The sequence below is a fragment of the Pogoniulus pusillus genome, chromosome 40 (genome assembly GCF_015220805.1).
Source record: "Pogoniulus pusillus isolate bPogPus1 chromosome 40, bPogPus1.pri, whole genome shotgun sequence".
Taxonomy (NCBI): Eukaryota; Metazoa; Chordata; class Aves; order Piciformes; family Lybiidae; genus Pogoniulus; species Pogoniulus pusillus.
The window spans coordinates 827938-848814 of record NC_087303.1 but is presented as its reverse complement, the minus strand read 5'-3'; the positions used below and the strand labels follow the sequence as shown (position 1 = coordinate 848814).

Genomic DNA, 20877 nt, shown 5'->3' with positions numbered 1-20877 from the left:
CCCCCCCCCGCCCACTCCCCTGTATAAGTGGCCCCAGGACAGGCAAGCCCTAAGCTTGCCCACTTGGGCAGAAGGACCCCCCTGGGATCGCTGCTGGTGAGTGCCCCTGGTGCACACTGGGTGATGGTGGAGGGGATTCAAAGGCTGGGGGGCCTCGTGGGCCCCCCAGCTAGGTAGGGTCAGGCCTGATGATTGCTCTGCCATTGCTCACAGGTGCTGGGTAGGCTTCCTGGGGCTGAGTCTCTCCGTGTGGAGTTGCTCCTCTCAGTTCCCTGAGCATGACCTGGAGTGCTCAGCTCAGCCTTGTACCCCAGCAGGTCCCTGTCCCCCGTAAGCAGGCACAGGCTCTGGTGTGTGCCTGCCTCACCTCTGGGGAGCAGTGAGGCTGGGGGCAGGTTTCCAGGGGTGCTGCTGCAGGCAGGGCTTGGAGCTGTCTCTGAAGCAGGCAAAAGGCCAAGCTGAGGCTGAGTTCCCTTCTCCTGTGTCCACTTCCCACAGGCAGAGCTCAGACACCCAAAGCCACTCTCAGCAGTGCCCTGGGCCATGTGCAGCCACAGTAGCACAGCAGGGCAGGGGCTGGAAGAGACCTCAGTGAGCCAGCCTAAGGGTGCCACTCTGCCACCTCCTTGCCAGGGTCCAAGCAGCCAATGTCACAGTGTCACCAAGGTTGGAAGAGACCTCATAGATCAAGTGCAGCCCTTTACCACAGAGCTCAAGGCCAGACCATGGCACTTCAGAGGACTTCAGGAGCTCCTGGAGGGTTCCCTCCCCCCACCCAGTTGCAGGAGGGGCCTGGGCAGAGAGGAACCTTTCTTGCAGTGCCCAGGGCAGGGTTTTGGCTGTCACCAGCTGCAGGAGATGCCACAGTGGGACCATGCTGCAGCAAAGAGCAAACCTGCCCTTGGAGCTTGGCTGGTGCCCAGGGCAAGCCCTGGGGCTCCATCCCAGCTCAGGCAGAGGCTGGCAGGTGGCTCCAGCACTCTGGGTGGGGACTGCCTCTGCTGTCTCTTCGATCTGTGCAAGCCCTGTGAGGAGAGGCTGAGGGAGCTGGGGGGGTGCAGCCTGCAGCAGAGGAGGCTCAGGGCAGAGCTGATTGCTGTCTACAGCTGCCTGCAGGGAGGCTGTAGCCAGGTGGGGTTGGGCTCTGCTGCCAGGCACCCAGCAACAGAAGAAGGGGACCCAGGCTGAAGCTGTGCCAGGGCAGGTTAAGGCTAGATGTGAGGAGGAAGTTGTTGGCAGAGAGAGTGATTGGCACTGGAATGGGCTGCCCAGGGAGGTGGTGCAGTGCCCATGGCTGGAGGTGTTGCAGCCAAGCCTGGCTGGGCACTGAGTGCCATGGGCTGGTGCTAGGTTGGGCTGGAGGAGCTTGGAGCTCTCTGCCAACCTGCCTGACTCTACCACTCTGTGTCAGCAGCCAGCACAGAGCCAATTCCCTGACTCCCCTGGGGTCTCCCCATGCTTTGCCAGGCACAGCTGCACCCACACTAAACCAGGCCCCCCTGAGGAAGAGGAAAACCTCTGTCAGGAGCACTGCTGAGCAGGGACAGCCAGGCCAGGCCTCACCACCCCCTGGGCAGCAGCCCTGCAGCTCCCCACAGGCCAGGCAGTGCTGGGCTTTGGTCAGTTGGCTTCTCCAGGGGAGCTCTCCCCAGGAGCCAGCTCCTGCAGGAAGCTCTGCTGATGACTCAGGAGGTGATGCTCTGCCCTCTGAGTCACTGCCAGGCAGGGCAGGGGTGCAGTGGGGGGAGGTGATGCTGCTGGAGATGCTCTCAGCCAGACCAGCTTCAAACCTGATGGCTTAGGTCATTAATTGTCTTGTGTGGGACACCTCTGGGGCTGAAACTGATAGGAGGAATTGCTGAGTGGCTCCTGGCCTGCAGCCAGAGTGGATCCCTGGCAGTGGCAGGAGGCAGGGGTGGGGATTTGCAGGCAGAGCAGACAAAGGGCCTCAGGACTTCTTTTGCAAGTGGATGCTGGAGAAAAAGATGTTTCTTCCCTCCCTGGAGTCCACCACCTGTAGAAAGGAGAAGGGGCTGGAAGCAAAGTGCCTCAGGGACCACCTTGGACCACATCAGGGGGCAATAAGTGGCAGGAGAATACCTGAACTGCAGCAGGGCAGTGGCAAACAGGACCCCAGTGCTGGACACTGCACCTGCCTTAGCCACAGGAGCCTCTCTGCTGCCTTCCCACCTGCAGGGTCTCAGGGATGCTCCTGGTGCAGCTCTCAGCTCTCTGGGCCACGTTCACAGGTGGCAGCAAACTCCCAGCTGCTCTGCAGCTCCCTGGAGTCCATTTGCTGACCCCAGCAGGGCTCAGCTCTGATGGCTTCTTCTGTCCTTGCTCCAGCTCTCTGCCCTGAAAAGTCTGAACTCCAACCTGCAGGGTCAGGAGGGGCCGAGGGGCCCAGCAAAGTCCTTTCTCTGCCTGGAGCAGCCACCTGGGTGTTGGACTTCTCCAGCTGTGGTCACACAGCAGCACAGAAACTCCTCCTGCACCTTTGGCTCTCTGCCAGGCTCAGGTGAGGACCTCAGCTCCCTCCTTCAGCCCTCAGCCTCCTCTCCTGCTCTCCAGAAACTGTCAGGGACCTTTCATGCCCTACTTACTGCCAGCAGGGTAGTGAGGCAGGTAGGCACCTCCAGCCCAAGGGCACCACTGCTAAGCCTCACTCAGCCTCTTGCCCACCCTCTGCTCCTCCTCAGCTCCAGCTGGGACACTCCACACCGAGCAGAAGCTGTCCCAAAAGGATGCAGTGAGCTCTCTGCTCGCTCAGGACAGCAGAGTGAGTGCCAGGCTGCTCCAGAGCCCTGGCAGAGCTCCAGCAGGGGCTGCTGCTGCTGCCTCTGACTGCCGCCAGGGCTTCTGCACAGCACATCTGTGCGCGGGGTGGGGCTCAAGGTGAGCTGCTGGGTATGGAGGAGGCTGAGACCTGCCCCAGCCTTACAGCAGCAGCGTGGCTGGAGCCTCAGCGAGTGCCCAGCAGGAGCTCTGAACTCCAAGCAGCCTCTGTAATTAGGCTTTATTTTTAGGTGTCCCTTCCTCTTTCTATTTGCAGCCTGCGTCCTCCGCAGAGCAGCCTGGGGAAGGTGCTGGGGGCCCAGCCCCTGCCTTTGGGGAGCAGTCAAATGAGGCTTCTAAACTGAGCTGACAGGCGTAGGAGCCACTGGGGCAGCTTGGCAGAGAGCCCTGACCCACTGCAGACCACAGCTCTCCCTGCCCAAAGCCTGCCACCAGCACTGGCAGCCGTGGAGGTGCAGGGTGAGGGCTGAAGGGGGAGCTGGGCAGTGCCTGGGCACGGAAGGCTTCATGGAGTGGGTTGGGTTGGAAGGGAGCACAAAGCTCAGCCAGTTCCAAGCCTCCTGCCATGGGCAGGGACAGCTCCAAGCAGCACAGGTTGCTTTAAGGTCTCATCCAAGCTGGCTGTGAACAGCTCCAGGGTGGTTGTGGAGCACAGAAGCACCCAATGTGATCTTTGATCCTTCTGTGCTCCACAACCACCCTGGGAAGCCTGTGCCAGTGTCTCACCACCCTGGGAAGCCTGTGCCAGGCTCTCCCCACCCTCACTGCAAGCAATTTCCTCCTATCTCCAGCTCAAAGCCATCGTCCCTCACCCTATCACCACAGGACCTTGTGGCCAGGGCACCTGGGGCCACGTTTTGGTGCCCATGGTGGTGCTGGGTGGAAGGTTGGGGACTGGATGACCTTGGAGGGCTTTGCCAACCCAGACAATTCCATGGCTCAGCTCTGGCTGTCCCACTGCAGGCTCTGCCCTGCTTGCCCAGGGAGTAGCCTCTGCAGAGCCAAGGGTTGGGGGGAAGCAGGAGGTGTTGAGCTGCTTTTGCATCCCCCACCCCAGCAACACTGAGGCTCCCCCAGCCCCTCACCCTCAGCAGGAATTCCACCCTCCTTGGGAATGCCCCAGGCTGGAGCTGGCTCCCACAGGACACCACTGAGCCTGCAGCAGCCTCAAGTCTCTGCTGCACCACGACCTGGGTTGCATTTGCATCCTGCTCCCATCCCTGCCAGCCTCCTGCTGGCTTCACTGAACGGTTTGGGTGGGAAGGGACCTCATAGGCAGGGACACCTCCCACTAGAAGAGGTCCCTCAGGGCTTCATCCAGCCTGGTCCTGAGCACCTCCAGGGTGGTTGTGGAGCACAGAAGCACCCAATGTGATCAAAGATCACGTTGGGTGCTTCTGTGCTCCACAACCACCCTGGGAAACCTGTGCCAGGCTCTCACCACCCTCAACCTGTGCCAGGCTCTCCCCACCCTCCCTTCTTCCTTACAGCCCCCTTCAGAGCCTGCAAGGCCACTCCAGGGTCTCCTCCAAGCCTTCTCCTCTGCAGGGAGCCTGTTGCAGCCCGTGGCTGGCCCCTGCACGGCAGCTCTGCCCCTGCAGCTGCTTTCAGTTAGCGCTCAGGACACATTAAAGCCAGCAGGGGCTATACTTAGCAGGGCTGCTTTAAGAGGAAAGCCTTTTATCCTCCCGGGCTGCTCCTCCAGCAAGCCCTTTGGGAGGGTGGGGTCGTGTCTCCAAATAGATCCCACGGACAAGCAGCCACTGTGAAGCCACATTTCCTCCCGGGAGGGCCCTGCAGAGCCAGCCCAGCGCTGTGGCTAAGCCTCTGGTCGCCAGTCGGAGCAGGCTGGTCACGGGAGCTGGCAGCAGCACAAAGCAGGGGCTGGGACCTCACCAGCTTGGCTCCTGCCTTGGCATCGTGGCCTTGGAGCTGCCTCCTAGCCCTGATCCTGCAGCTCCTGCTCCTCCTGCCTGGAATGGGAACTGCAGGGGGGACTTTTTGCAGCTGGAGTTTATCAGTGGTGTCCCTGGGCTGGAGGTAGCTGAGACAGCTTCTGCTTGGTGTGGAGTGTCCCAGACTGGAGTCAAAGGAAGGGCAGAGGATGGGCAAGAGGCTGAGTGAGGCTTAGCAGTGGTGTCCTTGGGCTGGAGGTAGCTGAGACAGCTTCTGCTTGGTGTGGAGTGTCCCAGACTGGAGTCAAAGGAAGGGCAGAGGATGGGCAAGAGGCTGAGTGAGGCTTAGCAGTGGTGTCCTTGGGCTGGAGCTACCTGGGACAGCTTCTGCTTGGTGTGGAGCTGAGGGAAGGGGAGAGGATGGGCAGGAGCCTGAGTGACCTCCCAGGGTCCTCCAGTCCAGCCCCACTGTGGCCACCAAACCATGGGCACAGGTTGCTTGGACACCTCCAGGGCTGGGCACTCCACCACGTCCCTGGGCAGCCTCTGCCCACTGACAGGTTGCAGTGGGTTGGAAGGGACCCTCTGAGCTCATAGAATCACAGACCCCAGCAGGCAGAGAGCTCCAAGCTCCTCCAGCCCAACCCAGCCCTGCCCAAGCAACCAGCCCATGGCACTCAGTGCCCCAGCCAGGCTTGGCTTCAACACCTCCAGCCATGGGCACTGCACCCCCTCCCTGGGCAGCCCATTCCAGTGCCAGTCACTCTCTCTGGACACAGCTTCCTCTGGCACAACTACTCTCGCCCATCCCCCTGCATCAGCAGTGTGCTAGTTTGAAGCAGGGTAGGATGCTCTGGTGAGCAGAACTGGCTCACAGGTGTGAGAGGAAAGCAGTGGTGATGGCTGCTGCCCTCAGCCCTGCTGAAGAAGGAAAGCATCAGATAACTCTCTGGCCACTCTGTGCCACTCTGCCTTGGGCTGCTGACTGAGCTGCAGCTCCCTAACCTCACTGCCACTCACCTCTGCTGCTTAACCTCTTGGCTGAACCTCTGTTCTTCCTTAGGACTGGGGTAAGGTTGAGAGGGGCAGGGGGAAGGTGCAGGGGTGGCTGAGAGCCCCTCCTGGGCACTCAGGTTTCTGGGGGGGCAGTTGTGCTGCTGTGTTCTTTTACCTCGTCTGTTTCTGTCTATAGCTGTACTGTAACTCTCTGCTTGTCTGTTGTGCTGCTGTAAACAAATAGCTTCATTTACACTCCCAGAGCTGGCTGAGTTTAGTGGGATACCTTCTAAAGTGGGGGGGGCAGGGAACACCCAAACCACCACAAGCAGGGACCCCTCCTGGGCAGGGCAGGTCCAGGCTCCGGGGGCAGCACAGGCACATCACTGCCGTGGGGACCCAGGCTCAGCTCCTCTGCCAGGGCTCTCCTGCCACTGCTGGGCCATGGCTGCAAGCAGCTCACAGGGCTGCTGCCTCACCCACCAGAGACGAGCCCAGGGCAGGAGGAGGGCAGGGGAAGGCTCTTGGCTGGGCAAGTCTGAGCGGATTGGCCTGGGGGTTACATTGGCACTGCTGGAGGGCAGCTGTGTCCTGCTGCTGCATCTCCCAGCCCTGCTGAGAGCTCTGAGCACTGCAGCCCCCTGGCTTTCCCCAGCACTGCCCTCCACTGCTGCTGCTCTCCTTGCCACAGCTGGAATGCCCAGCCCAGCCCCTCCAGGCGCTGCAGTCCCCCCCAGCAGGGCCAGAGGGACACTTTCAGGCTCTAAGGACACTGATGGCTGCAGGATCTAAGGGGGCAAACGACAGCTCTGGGGCTGCAGGCCCCACTGGGAATTCCACTGCTGCTTCCCAAGAGCTTCCCTCCCTTGGGAATCTCCCAGGCCCCTGGGGAGGGGCTGTGTGTGTGCACAAGCAGAACCAGTTTGGAGCTGGAAGCAGCCCGAGATGAAAGCATTTCCTTTGCTCTCTTTCCAAGAATGAACTTTATTTTTCCAGTTGCTCTGAAGCAGGGAATATTGGGACCTGGGGGGCTGGGATTCTTCCCCCCCCTTCCTTCTCCCTGGATGCCTTCCCAGACAAACACTGGCAGTGGAGCATTTGTTTCCCTTCCCAGTGAGAGAGTTCCTTCTCCTCTGGGAAGAGGTGCAAGGGTCGGGCAAGAGCTGCTCCCAGCCTGGCTTCGTGGGGAGCAAACAGACACAGGAGATGCTCAGCTCCCCCTCACAGCCCTCCCTCACCCCCAGCGTCTGCTGGAGAGGGCTAAAGGGCAGGCTGTGAGCAGAGCAGGAGCCCTCTGCTCAGGGCTGCTGAGGATGTCCCTTCCTGCAGCTCCCTCAGCCTGGGAGGTCTCTGTGCTGCGGGGCAGTGCAGGAGACTTTCCTGCTGCAGGGAGGTGCACAGGGAGGCAGATGTGGGCTGGATGTGGGTTTCACAGGCACTCGCCCCTCAGACACAGCACCAGGGAGGAGCTTCCCCTTCCCGGGCCACTCACCCCGAGGGTCCCCTCCGTGGGGAGGAGGCCACCCGGGGCTCGGTGGCTGCTGGGCTGGGGCTTCCCTGACTCATCTCCCCCTCCCCTTCGCAGCTCTGAGTCAGCAGGGGCTGGGGACAGCGCAGAGGTGGATTGATGCTGGCACTTGGGGTGCAGCTGCCTGGGGCCAGGCTCTCCCCCTGCTTGCCCCAGGCCAGTCCCAGCTGCCCCTTGCCACGGGCCTGCAGGAGGCAGCTGGATGCTCTCAGGAGCACACAGAGAGGTCCTCGGCCCTGCTGTGGGGCAGGGGAGAGTGGGACACATCCAGCAGGGAGCCCACGGGGCTGAGCCTCAGCCTGGGCTGTGCAAGAGCAGAGCAGTTACAGAACACGAACCTGAGCCTGGCAGGCTTTGGGCTGTGGCCAGAAGCCTTCAGCCTGGGACTGAGGAGGGCTGGAGGGGAACTTCCAGCAGCTCTGGCAGCATGGGTGGGGGCTGGAAGGTGCTGGGCTCTGTCTTGCAGCCCAGTGAGGGACAGGAGCCTGCTGAACCTGCAGTGACATCGAGCAGGGAAGCTTTCAGCCCTCAGGAAGTTCCTCAGCCATCACCAGGGCTCCAGCCTGTGGAAGAGAAGGCTCCAGGGAGACCTCCTGGTGGCCTTTCCATCCTTGAAAGGACCACGAAGAAAGCTGGGACAGAGCTTTGAGCCCCTAGGGCCTGTTGGGACAGGACAGGGGGGGATGGCTTTGAGCTGGAAGAGGGAGGTTGAGAATGGAGAGAAGGAAGAGATTTTTGGCAGTGAGGGTGGGGAGAGCCTGGCCCAGGCTGCCCAGAGAGGTGGCAGATGCCCACCCCTGGGACCTCTGCCGGGCAGGTTGGCAGCTGGGGCTGTGAGCAGCCTGCTCTGGCTGGGGCTGTCCCTGCTGGCTGCAGGGGGTGGGATGAGATGACCTTTAAAAGGTCTCTTCTCTGCTGCTGTAGCTCTGGAAAGGCTCCAGCCCAGCCTCTGCTTTGCACCCTGCCAGCTGAGGAGGAAGGGCCAAAAGGAGCCCATTAGTGATGAACGCTGCAGGGACACTCAGGGTTGCTTTGCCACCCTGCCTGGGCAGCAGCCTGCTCCAGCAGGAGCTGTCGCTGCCCCTGGCAGAGGGCTTGGAGCTGGATGGTGCTGAAGGTCCCTCCCAACCCAAACCTCTCCATGCATCCATGATCTTCCTGCCAGGGCACTTCTGCCACTGCCTTAGCCCTAAGCTCTGCCTCTCCACCTGTCCCCGCTGAAGCTCTGCCCCACTGCTGCCCTGGCAGGGTCACCGGGGAGCTGCCCCCGCAGCAGCAGGAGGTGACCCAGGTCCCGGAGCGCTGGGGGCAGCAGGTGTGGAACCCCCCCCGGGCTCCTTCTCCCTGGCAGCCCTGGGCTGTGCCCGCAGCGGCTCCTGCCCTCCTCCCGGCTCCTGCCAGGCTCTGCTTTGATGCTGCTGTGCTCTGAGCTACTTCAAACAGGCGGGGAGGGTGGCTCAGCCAGGCTGCTAATTACCCTTCTGCGGCTCCCTGGTCCTGCAGCCCCTTTGAAGTGATTCTTACCACCCAGCCTGGGCTGCGGGAGCCACAGGCACACACGCACATACCAGAGCTCTGCCCTCGGGCCCCTCTGGGAAGCTGGGAGTGGAGGAGGGACAGGGAAGGGAAGTGAATGGAGGCTGTAAAGGAAAACCCCCAAGGAAGCCCACAAAGCATCTGCCAGAGGCCGTGGTTAACCCCTGCAGTGCCAAGCGTGGCCCTGTGCGGCTGCATCCTGCTGCTTCCCCTCCTCAGCAGGGCCAGACTGTGTCCAGGAGAGGATCCTCACCGAGTGGAAGGGCTCAGAGATGTCTGCCTCTGCTGGCTGGCTCTGGCCCCTCGGTTGGGCACCTTCCCCAGCAGCTCCCCACGGTCTGGGGGCTCTCAGTGCTGCCTGACACTGCTCGGGGCGTAGGCAAGGAGAGCTCAGGGGCTGCAGTGCTTTGGAGGAGCTCCTGCTCCTGGCAGCTTCTCCCTCTCAGGCCACTTGCACAACCTCCCTGCAGAGTCCTTTATCCTCCTCACATCCTCCTGTGCTGCTTCTGAGCACAGCCTGAGCTCAGCTCCTGTCCCTGTCCTCAGCCTTTCCCCCGAGCTCAGTCTGGGCTCTCTTTGCTGCCTTCCCACCCCAAACGCCAGCGGTGAGAGCAGCAGAGAGGCTGTGCTGTGCTGTGCTGTGCTGTGCTGTGCTGTGCTGTGCTGTGCTGTGCTGTGCTGTGCTGTGCTGTGCTGTGCTGTGCTGTGCAGACAGGACCAGGGAGTGCGCTGGAAGGGAGCTCAGAGCTCAGCCAGTCCCAATCCCCTGCCGTGGGCAGGGACACCTCCCACTGGAGCAGGTCACTCAGGGCCTCATCCAGCCTGGTCCTGCACCCCTGCAGGGAGGCTGTGGAGCACAGAAGCACCGAATGGGATCTGAGCTGTGGGTTGGATGTGAGGAACAAGTTCTGCACCAGGAGGCTGCTGGAACACTGCAACAGGTTGCCCAGGGAGGGAGTTGGGGCTCCAGGTCAGGCTGGAGCAGGCTGTGAGCAGCCTGAGCTCGTGGAGAATGTCCCTGCTGGCTGCAAGGGGTTTGGCCTGGGTGACCTTGGGAGGCCAAACCATGCCATGAGCCCATGGCTCCCCTGCTGCCCCTGGCTCCCCTGGCCCCACTGCAGCTCCTCCTGCCAGCCCAAACCCCAGCAGTGCCAAGAGCAGGGGAGGGCTGGGAGCTGCTCTGCTGCCTGAGCCAACCTCCACCCTCCAGGCTCTGATCACCTCCACCCCTCTGATGTCCCTGCCCTTCTTTTGTCCCACAGGGCCTCTTGCAATCTTGGTGCCCTGCCTGGTCCCCTCCCTTCGTGCTGCTGACTAAACGTTCCAGCAGCTCCAGCTCCTGGGAGCCAGAGCTTCATTCCAGAGCTGTGGAAATGCTCCTTGTTTCCCAGCATGTCCCAGCTGCTGGGTGGCTCTCCCTGGTGTGTCACAACCATGCCCAGGAGACCCAAGCAACAGAAGCTGCTGCTTGCTGCCTGTGAGCCAAGCAGGGAGGCTGTCCTGGAGAGCTGAGCCCTCAGATGACATCTCCTTGGTCTCCCACATCCATCCTGGGAGCAAGAAGCTCATGGATTCATGGAAGGGGTTGGGTTGGAAGGGAGCACAAAGCTCAGCCAGTTCCAAGCCTCCTGCCACGGGCAGGGACAGCTCCAAGCAGCACAGGTTGCTTTAAGGTCTCATCCAAGCTGGCTGTGAACAGCTCCAGGGTGGCTGTGGAGCACAGAAGCACCCAATGTGATCTCCATGACCTTCTGTTAGCTGCCCCAAGGGTCCCAGCTGAATGGGGAAAGCTGGGACACCCCTCACACCCTGGGAATGGGTCTGCCAGGGCAGAGCATCTCTGCCTCATGCAGTGGTGCTGCTGCAGATGGCAGTGTGAGGAAGAGGAGGCTGAGGGAGACCTCACTGCTGTCTGCAGCTGCCTGGAGGGCACTGTGCAGGGCTGCTGCTGGGCTCTGCTCACAGGGAGCTGCAGACAGCACCAGGGGGAAGGCCTCAGGCTGAGGCTGGGGAGGGTCAGGTTGGACATCAGGAAAAGGTTTCCATGGTCAAGGCCTGGCATGAGCTGCCCAGGGAGGTGCTGGAGTCCCCCCCAGGCTGTGCCAGGCTGGTGTGGATGTGGTGCTTGGGGAGATGGCTCAAGGTGACTCTCGCAGAGCAGGGCTCTGGGTCGGGCTGGGTGCTCCTGGGGGGCTCTGCCAGCCTGCAGGGGGCTGTGGTTCTGACTCCCCCCAGCCCCTTACCTCTGGCTGCTCCCCACCAGCAGCCTGCCCACCAGCCCCTGCCAGCCCTGGGGCTGCTCGCTGGCATCGCTGCCAGCTCCCTCAGCACCTTGGCAGCCGCGGACCGGCGCTGCCCGCCGGGGGCCGCGGGGGTGTGGTGAGCTCGGAGCCTCTCCGCTTGTTTATTCGGTTCCCGTTCTGTGGTTTCTGCAAGGTGCCTGCAGGTCTGCAGGAGGATCTGCTCTCGGCTGAGCCTCACCCAGTTCCCGGCTCCTCCTCGGCCCTCCTGGTGCCACCAAGGCTCCGAGCGCTGCGTCGGCTGCAGGAGGGGCAGAGGAGAGTGAGGGCAGGGCACAAACCCTGCTGGGAAAGGGACCTGAGCAGCTGCTCCGGGGGTGCTGCCAGCTCCTCCAGCCCTGCAGCAGGCAGCAAAGGTCCCGCCCGATGCACAGTGGAGGATGATGGAATGGTTGGAAGGGAGCTCAAAGCTCAGCCAGGTCCATGGGCAGGGACACCTCCCCCTGGAGCAGGTCCCTCAGGGCTTCGTCCAGCCTGGTCCTGAGCACCTCCAGGGTGGTTGTGGAGCACAGAAGCAACCAATGTGATCTTTGATCTTTGATCACATTGGGTGCTTCTGTGCTCCACAACCACCCTGGGAAACCTGTGCCAGGCTCTCACCACCCTGGGAAACCTGTGCCAGGGTCACAGCAAGCCTCAGGCTGCAGGGAGCTGGTGGCCACCTGAGAACTTCCCAGCAGAGGCACCAAAGTGTTCCCCTCCTTTCCAGGTGTGACCATTCCCACTCCTGACCACAGAATCCTTTAGCCAGCCTGAGCCCAGCCACTGCCTAACCCCACCAGGTCTGCTGCTTCCACTCTGCTCCTCAGCACCTCGTGGGACTGCTCCCACTGCCGAGGTCTGAGGGCCACAGGGACATGTTCCCACAGCCCTCCCAGCTCAGAAGTGGTGCAGACTGGGAGCAGCTGAGCCCCAGCAGGCAGCAGGTCCCAGGAGCCACACCAAGGCAGGAGTTTCACACTGCCCAGAGGGGAGAACCCCACCTGCTGAATCACCTCCCCTGCTTCCTGCAGCACCTTGCTCTTCCCCTGCCACAGCCTGGGCCAGCCCAGGGCTGCTCAGCTGCTTCGCCTCTGAGCCCATGCAGGAGCCCAGGGGCTGCTGTGCAGATCATGGGCAGGAAGCTGCAGGGGCACAGAACCTTCTGCTTTGTGAGGAGCACACTTGGGTGCTTCTTCCTCATGGCCACAGAAGGGCAACGAAGCTGGGGAAGGGTCTGGAGAACAGAGCTGGGGAGGAGCAGCTGAGGGAGCTGGGGGGGTGCAGCCTGCAGCAGAGGAGGCTCAGGGCAGAGCTGATTGCTGCCTGCAGCTGCCTGCAGGGAGGCTGTAGCCAGGTGGGGTTGGGCTCTGCTGCCAGGCAGCCAGGGACAGAAGAAGGGGACACAGCCTCAAGCTGTGCCAGGGCAGGTCTAGGCTGGATGTGAGGAGGAAGTTCCTGGCAGAGAGAGTGATTGGCACTGGAATGGGCTGCCCAGGGAGGTGGTGGAGTGCCCATGGCTGGAGGTGTTGCAGCCAAGCCTGGCTGGGCACTGAGTGCCATGGTCTGGGTGGTTGGGCAGGGCTGGGGGCTAGGTTGGGCTGCAGGATCTTGGAGCTCTCTGCAGCCTGCTTGGCTCTCTGGCTCCATGAAAGGTCTCTTCCAGCCAGAAGGATTCTGTGTCTCTGTGACTGCAGGACTTGACCATGGTTCTAGAGCCACAGCACTGAGGCAGCTGGCAGAGAGGGCCAGGACTTGTTCCTGGTTCCCTCTGTGACTCCCTGCTCCTTCCCAGGCTGCTGCTGCTGCTTCCCTTTCCTCTTGCCTGGGCAGAGGCAGTTGGCACCTGGGCTCTGGGCCATGTGGGCTGGGTAGGGGTTGCACATCCTGCTGGGGGAGGCAGGATGGGGCAGGAGGAAGCTCCTGGCTGCACCCAAGGCTGCTAAGCTGCCAGCAGGGGTTTGCTGATCCCAAGAGGCTCAGAACTGGCACCTTTAAAGCTGCTCTAATGTTTGCCTAGGAGGGATCTGTGCCACCTACAGAGAAGTCTTCTTGGGAGCCAGCTTTGGAGCTTTTCCATGGGGGCTTGAGATGGGCAAGGCACAGAACCCCTGAGCTGCCAGGGCTGGAAGGGACCCCAAAGGTCATCCAGCTCCAGGCCCCCTGCCATGGGCAGGGACACCTCACACCAGATCAGGCTGCTCAGAGCCACATCCAGCCTGGCCCTGAACACCTCCAGGGTCTTCCACCACCCCCCTGGGCAACCCCTGCCAGGCTCTCACCACCCTCATGCTGAAGAACTTCTTCCTAACACCCAGTCTGAACCTGCCCACCTGCAGCTTTGCTCTTGTCCCTCCCTCATCACCTGGCACTTTCTACTGGGCACCATCTCTGCCCTGGCTGTTTGCAGTGCCAGCAGCATGGCACTGCCACCTCTGCCTGCAGGCCCAAGGCTGTAGTGCTCAGTGGGGATTTGTAACACTAATGAGTGAACCTCTCACCTGACCAGGCAAAGGGCCTCTGGCTCTGAGGAGGATCTCCACTCCAGGAGCTGCAGGAGCAGCCTGTGGGCCTCATCCTGCCTGCCCTCCTCACACGGAGCCAGCAGGGTGCACCCGGGCTGGGAGTGCACAGCAGCAAACACCCTGGGCCCAGCTGGCAGTGGTGAGTGCCTGCTGGCTTCAGGAGCTCCCTGTGCTGCACCTCAGCTGCCCTGGCCTGGCTGGTGCTGTGCACAGAGGCTTTGGCTGCTGCTTTTGCACTTGGGCAGGCTGAGAAGGCTCAGCTTGGCTGGACCCTCTGCACAGGCAGCTGCACTTCGGCAGGGGAGGAGGCAGTGCCACCAGCAGGGCTGGGCAGAGGAGCTGGTGGGAAAGTGACTGATCCAGTGTGCCCTGCACCCACTGTGACCTGCACCCAGTGTGTTCTGCACCCACTGTGACCTGCACCCAGTGTGCCCTGTGCCCCTGTGTGACCTATGTCCTTGTGTGACCTGCACCCACTGTGACCTGCAGCCCTGTGTGACCTGCACCCACTGTGACCTGCACCCACTGTGACCTGCAGCCCTGTGTGACCTGCACCCACTGTGACCTGCAGCCCTGTGTGACCTGCACCCACTGTGACCTGCACCCACTGTGACCCGCACCCACTGTGACCTGCACCCCACTGTGCCCTGCAGCCCTGTGTGCCCTGCACTAGGTGATGACCCTGGGTTCAGGCTGGATGTTAGGAAGCAGGGAGCTGGAACAGGCTGCCCAGGGAGCTGGTGAGGCTCTGCCCTTGGAGGCATTCAAGGTCAGGCTGGGTAGAGCTCTAAGCGACCTGCTGCAGTTGGGGGTGTCCCTGCTGGCTGCAAGGGGGGTGGAGGTCCCTTCCAACCCCTAGCATCCTCTGTTCCTGTGAGCCCTTCACACCCACCACTGCCCAGCATTGATCCTTGGGCTGTGCCAGAGCCAGGCTGGGTGTCTGCAGTGGAGTCAGAGCACACCCAGCACCCACCCAGCACCCACCCACTTGGAGCCTTCTCTCGGGGTAGGACTGAACCCATCAGGGTTTGCCTTCCAAACAGGGCCAGGCCCTCTCTGGGGCTGTTCTCATGCCTGGGGGCAGGACCTGCACAAGCTGAGAGTTCCTTTACTCTCTCCCCGCAGGCAGAGCTGCAGCCCTGAGCAGAGCTCATCTTGGCTGGACACCCAGGCTGGGACCTGCCAGCATCCAGCTCACAGTGCTGCAAGGGGAGGAGGCTGTGAGCAGAGGAGCCCAGCAGGGAGGAGGCAGGGAAACATCTCCCTGCCAGTGCTGGAAAGCACTGAAAGAACTCAGTTCTTGTAAGCTCTTTGTTTTCTACCTGCCTTGTGGTTTCCTTGCACCTAGACCCGACCAGCCCTTTAATCCCCTCTGCTCCCCGAGCTAAATCACGATGCAGACACAGCTAAATATGAGGAAATGAAAAGGTTCTTTGGTCTGTCGTGGCAGTGTTTGACTCCCCTGACATCTTCCTTGGCTTCACACACTGCTCAGCTTTGGATAGAAGCTCAGAACCAGAGAACCAGGGAAGGGGTTGGGCTGGAAGGAACCTTCAAAGGTCACCCAGTCCCTTGCAGCCAGCAGGGACATCCCCAACCAGAGCAGGGTGCTTGGAGCCCCAGCGAGCCTGACCTTGAGTGTCAGCAGGGATGGAGCCTCCACCAGCTCCTTGGGCAGCCTCTGCTGCCACTCTGCCTCCTCTGCTGCCACTGTGCCTCCTCTGCATCCTCTCCTCCACTCTGCTCCCTCTGCAGCCTCTGCTCCACTCTGCCTCCTAACACCCAGCCTGAACCTACCCTGCTCTGGTTTCAGACCATAGCTTGGGCTCAGAACGGGACCTTGCCTGGCCAAAGCTGCTTCACTTAACACCTGGTGTTTGTGCAGTGCCTGGCTGCCAAGGAGCACAAAGGCCCTGCAGAGAGGTGACTCAGGCTGGGGCAGAGCAGCAGCACTTCCACTCCCCATTTCCCAGGCACCAGGGGAAGCAGAAGCTCTGCTCAGTGCCCTGTTGCTGAGGCAGCCCAGGGGTCTCCTCTCCTTACCACCAGTCCTCGGTGGCAGCCAAGAGCAAGGACCAGGAGCAGAACCCCACATCCTGCCCCCCAGCTCCCTCCCTCCCTCAGCCCCCAGCTGGAGATGGAGCAGCCCCGCTGCAGCCCCCAGCGCCTGCTCCGCTGCCTGCAGAGCACATCCAGCCCTGCCCCAGGCGCTTGGCTGCCTCTCAGTAACCCTAAGCTGCCTTTTGCTCCCTTCCGCAGCTCTGCCCACTCCCAGGGCTGCCTTTCGCCCTTCAATCCAGCGCCGCGCAGCTGGCAGCGCTGGCAGGGGGAGGCTCAGGGGCACCAGGAGAGGGGGAGGCTGACCCAGCCCCTGCCATCCCAGCTGCGCTGGGCAGTGCTCTGCCCGGCGGCGCAGGGGCACAGGAGGCCAGGTCGGTGTCTGCCCGAAGGCTGCAATTTCGTCCTGCCGCTGCCGCGGTGCCCTGCAGCTAATGAGCACCCTGCCCGCGGCGGAGGCTGCTGCGGCTGGCAGGGGCAGCCCGGGCAGGCTGCAGCTTTCTAGGATTCGCAGCGAGGGAGCAGGGATTGGCCAGGAGCTGAGCCAAGTGTGACCCGAACGGGAGCCGAGCCGAGGCAGAGCTCTCGGAGCCGCCGGTGGTGCTGCTCTGTGCCCAGCCTGGGCTTGGTTCACCTCTGAAGCCCTCTTTGAAGTGCTGCAGCCTGGCAGAGTGGGTTGGGGCTCAGCAGGTTCATGCCTCTGCTTCATCCCAGGGCTTCAGCAGGTCTGGGGGGGGGGCTTGCAGACTTCAATGGGAGGCTGCTTTGGTTTTGGAGCCTAAGAAACCCATAGCCAGCTCCTCACCCCCATTGAGGGCAGTGACAACTCACCCCCTGACGGTGCTGGGTCCAGAGCCCTGTCCTGTTATTTAGTTCTTTATTGTGCTGCCAACCCTCACATCTTGGTGATGTTTGCCAGGTTCTGGAGTGGTGGCTTTGGGAAGCTCAACTTTCATCTCAGGCTGAGGAGTCTGTTGCTAACCCTCATTACCTGGGGAAAAAACTACCCCAAACCCAAGCAGGCTGCAAAGCCACAGAGCAAAGAGAGGGAACCAGAGCAATATGCTGCTGAGCCCTTGGTCTGGGGCACAGCTCCTGAGGGACTGCAGCTTTGGGCAGTCCTGCTTTGGCCTGTGCCTGTGGCAGCCTCTTGCTCTAGGCTCTGAGTTAGGAGAGCTGCTGAGAGCCCAGCAGCAGGAGGGCACTTCCCAAAGGCTTCCACTTGCCCCCCAGCATCTTCAGGTCCCTGCAAGGAGCCTGCAGGGAAACTGGGGAGGGAGCTCTGACAAGGGTGATAGGATGAGAGGGAATGGATTTGAGCTGGAGAGGGGAGAGTGAGCCTGGAGATGAGGAAGAAATTCTCTGCAGGGAGGGTGGGGAAGGCACTGGCACAGGCTGCCCAGGGAGGGGTTGGCTGCTCCCTCCCTGGAGGTGTCCAAGGCCAGGTTGGATGGGACCTGTGCTGGGGAGGGGTCTCTGCCCATGGCAGGGGGCTGGAGCTGCCTGAGCTTTGTGCTCCCTTCCAACCCAACCCATCCTACACCCCCAGCCTGGGCTGTGCACAAGGCTGCCCCTCCTGAGCCCCGGCGAGCAGCAAGCTGGTGTCAGGGAGCTGCTGCACAGCTGAGCTGGGCCAGGGGGAGAGATGCCCAAGGAGGTGGTTGGGGCAGCTGATGGATTGGACACCCCCAAGGCATTGCAGGCAGCTCCTGCTGACCTCCACCCTCACATCAGTGTGGGCAAGAGGCTGTGTCTGGAAGCTCCCACCTGAGTTAGCTCTCCCCGGGGCAGCCCTTGGCAGTTGTGCTTTTCTTGGGGCACTTCTCCCTCTCTCTCCCACAGAGGTGAATTCCCAAACTCCTGCAAGCCAATAAATATTTCATTTATTTGGTTTGGGTTTTCTTTTCCATCAGAAAGTGAAGGAAATTTCTGTGGGAAACTCCAGAGGCCTGGAATTATGGTTTTAAACTGTGTGAGAAAATCCACCTGGAGCAAGTTGTGATCTGTCCCCTGCCTCCCTGACTGGCACCAAAGGACATTGCCTGCTCCAAGGAGCCAATGCTCAGCTCTTTGGAGAGAAAATGGGTCGAGGTTCTCACTCTGATCTCCAGAGACAGAACCCTGCAGGAATAGCTGTGTGTGGATGCTGTGGCTGATGGTCTGAGGTGGTTTTCTCTGCTGTGGAGTGCTGGGGGCAGAGACTTCCACTTGGAAAGGGCTTTCTGCTGGCCCCAGTCTCAAACCTGGGTCTGCAAAATGAGGGACATGAAGGAGCTGATTGCTTAGAACATGAGCAGCTCGTCCCAAAATCAGGCACATGAGGGACCTGGCTGACAGCATCCCAGCATGGGGAGGGCTGGTAGGGAGCTCTGGAGCTCAGCCAGGCCAAGCCCCTGCCAAAGCAGGGCACCCACAGCAGCTTGCCCAGCAGCACAGTGCCCAGGGCAGGTGGAAGCTCTCCAGACCAGGAGACTCCACAGCCCCTCTGGGCAGCCTGCCCCAGGGCTCTGCACCCTCACACCAAGCAACTTTCTCCTCCTGCTCAGGTGGAGCTTCCTGGGCTCCAGCCTGTGCCCACTGCCCCTTGTGCTGTCCCTGGGCACCACTGAGCAGAGTCTGACCCCAGCCTCCTCCCCCCACAGCTCCTTCAGCTCTTGCTGGGCACTGCTCAGCTGCCCTCTGGGGCTGCTCTGCTGCAGGCTCTCAGCCCCAGGGCTCAGCCTTTGCTCTCCCAGAGCTGCTCCAGGCCCTCAGCAGCTCTGCAGCCTCCTCTGGGCTCTCTCCAGCAGTTCCCTTCCTCTCTTGAGAGGAGAGGGGAGCCCAGAACTGGACTCACTACTCCAGATGTGACACCAAGCTCCAGATGTGACACCATACTGCAGATCCTTAGAACCTGAGCCTCCCACCTCACATCGTGGCCCTGCTGGGACTATCAGGATGTAAAAGGTTTGCTTGGAGGCTGAGAGGCATTTGCCTGGCTGACACCAGCCCTCTCCAGAAAGAGCTGTTTGATGGATGAGGGAAGAGACAATGAAGCTCTCACAGCCCCGGATCCATGTGGAGCAGTAACTGGAGACTGCTCCCAGGTGAAGGGATTCCCGTGGAGCAGCTGCTGGGGCTGCAGCTGACAGGTCTGAAGCTGTAAATCCTGGCTGCAGTCGGGGAGGGAGCCCTGGCACCTCCTGAACTCGCTCTGCTGCTGGGGGGGGTTAGTCAGGCCTCTGCCACCCACGATGTAAGGTGTGAGAGACATCAGCCAGGCTCCTCTGGGGGCACTCAAAGCTCTCTGGGGGCTGACTCCCCTCGGATTGCCAACTGCACTTTAGCCCTTGCAGGTGGGTGCAGGCTCAGGAGAGAGGGAGAAAGGGAATGAGCAAGGACTGGGAGGGCAAACCTGCAGCCCAGGGCCCCTTTGCACACGGGGGGGGGGGGGGATGGGCCCTGGTGGCTTGCACTGCTTGGGCTTTACCCCTCTGACCAGAGCAGCTCAGAGTCTGGCAGGGAGGGTCCACACAGCTCTGTCCCCAGGGGCTGCAGTGCTCTGCCACTGGGATCTGCACTGCCTGTTGCTGCCCCGGAGGATTCTGCCCCTCTGCTGTGCTCTGCTGAGACCCTTCCTGGGGCACTGTGTCCAGCTCTGGAGCCCCCCACGTGAGAAGGACATAGAACTGTTGGACAGGGCTCAGAGGAGGCTGTGCAGGTGGTCAGAGGGCTGGAGCACATCTCCTGGCAGGCCAGGCTGAGGCAGTTGGATCTGTTCAGGCTGGAGAGTCCTGGGAGACCTTAGGGCAGCCCTCCAGGACCTGCAGGGGGCTGCAGGAGAGCTGGGGAGGGACTTCTGACAAGGGCTTGGGTGGCAGAAGAGGGAAGATGTTTGAAACCAGAGCAGGGTAGGTTTAGCTTGGACGTTAGGAGGAAGTTCCTCACTGTGAGGGTGGTGAGACCCTGGAACAGGTCCCCAGGCAGCTGTGGATGCTTCATGCCTGGAACGCAGCCCAGGCTGGGTAAGGCTTTGAACAGCCTGGGCCGGTGGGAGGTGTCCCCACCCGCGGCAGGGCAGTGGGACACGGAGGTCCCTTCCCACTCAGACCACCTCTGGTCGAGTCTGCTCCGAGCTGTCAGGGCCAGAGCCTCCTTGCCCAGCGCTGGGGGCCAGGGCAGGGTTCAAACGAGGGCAGCAGAGCGGGCAGGAGGTGTGGGCAGGAGGTGTGGGCAGGAGGTGTGGGCAGCAGAGCGGGCAGGAGGTGCGGGCAGGAGGTGCGGGCAGGAGGTGTGGGCAGGAGGTGTGGGCAGGAGGTGTGGGCAGGAGGTGCGGGCAGGAGGTGTGGGCAGGAGGTGCGGGCAGGAGGTGTGGGCAGGAGGTGCGGGCAGGAGGTGCGGGCAGGAGGTGTGGGCAGTGCTGCTCTGGCCCCTGACAAGCGAAGCACAGGCAGCAGCTGAGTGTGCTCCAGGCTGTGCAGGAAGCCCGAGGAGGAGCCGGGAAGCAGAGCCACATCCCCAGCCCCATTCCATCCCTCACTCCAGCTCTTCCCCTCCCAAACCCCTGCCCTCCAGCACCAGACCATCCTTGTTCGTGCCACAGCCGCAGGGACTTGCTCCTGCTGGTGGCTGAGGGCAGGACCCCAGGGCCCAAGGGGATAGTGGCAGGGGAAGACACTCCCAAGGGATCTGTGAGGCTGGGATGGGGAAGCAGCAGTGCCCTGGCCAGGGGCAGCTCCTGGCTTTGTGCTCAGCAGCCTGGGGGGAAGGAGCTGAGCGCTGGAGGGAGCCACGGCCAAGCCCCCCTGCTGCAGGGGAGGTCTGCATGAGTGCGGGGAAGGAGAAAGAGGATTAAGGAGTGTGAAGGGTGGGGACAGGACCCAGGGCCTGAAGGTTGCCAAGCAGCTCAGGTGTGCTCAGATGTGTCTGAGCAGACAGATGGGAGCTGCTCTGGGGCTCGGAGCAGGAGGAGGGGCTGGCTCTGCAGCGAAGGTCTGGGCCCAGCTCCTGCTCCTTTCCCATGCTTCTCAGAGCAGCCCTGGCCAAGCTGTGGAGCTTCTCCTGGTCTGGGTTTCCCCAGCTCCTGCTTGGACAAGGAAGGGACTTCCCTTGCACCTCCAACGGCCAGGGAAGGAGAGACCTCACCTGGACGCCCCTGCAGCCCTGCAGGTGGTGAGGTGAGCTGAGAAAGGCCTTGGAACTGTGAGAGACTCGGGAAGAAATGGACTGTGGAAGCTTCACCCCCCCAGGGTGAGCTCCCTGCTGCCTCCACGGAGCCTGCCCAG

At 61.9% G+C, this 20877-nt stretch overlaps 1 long non-coding RNA gene across 2 annotated transcripts; it reads left to right on the top strand.

Moving 5' to 3' along the window:
* Positions 1–65: 65 nt before the first annotated feature.
* LOC135191827 (uncharacterized) lies at positions 66–14986 on the top strand. 2 transcript variants are annotated; one of them, XR_010308872.1, is made up of 2 exons: positions 66–96; positions 14681–14986. It is a non-coding gene; the product is annotated as an uncharacterized LOC135191827 (long non-coding RNA). The 2 variants fall into 2 exon arrangements; XR_010308871.1 differs by lacking the exon at positions 66–96 and adding an exon at positions 2391–2518.
* The last annotated feature ends 5891 nt before the right edge of the window (positions 14987–20877 follow it).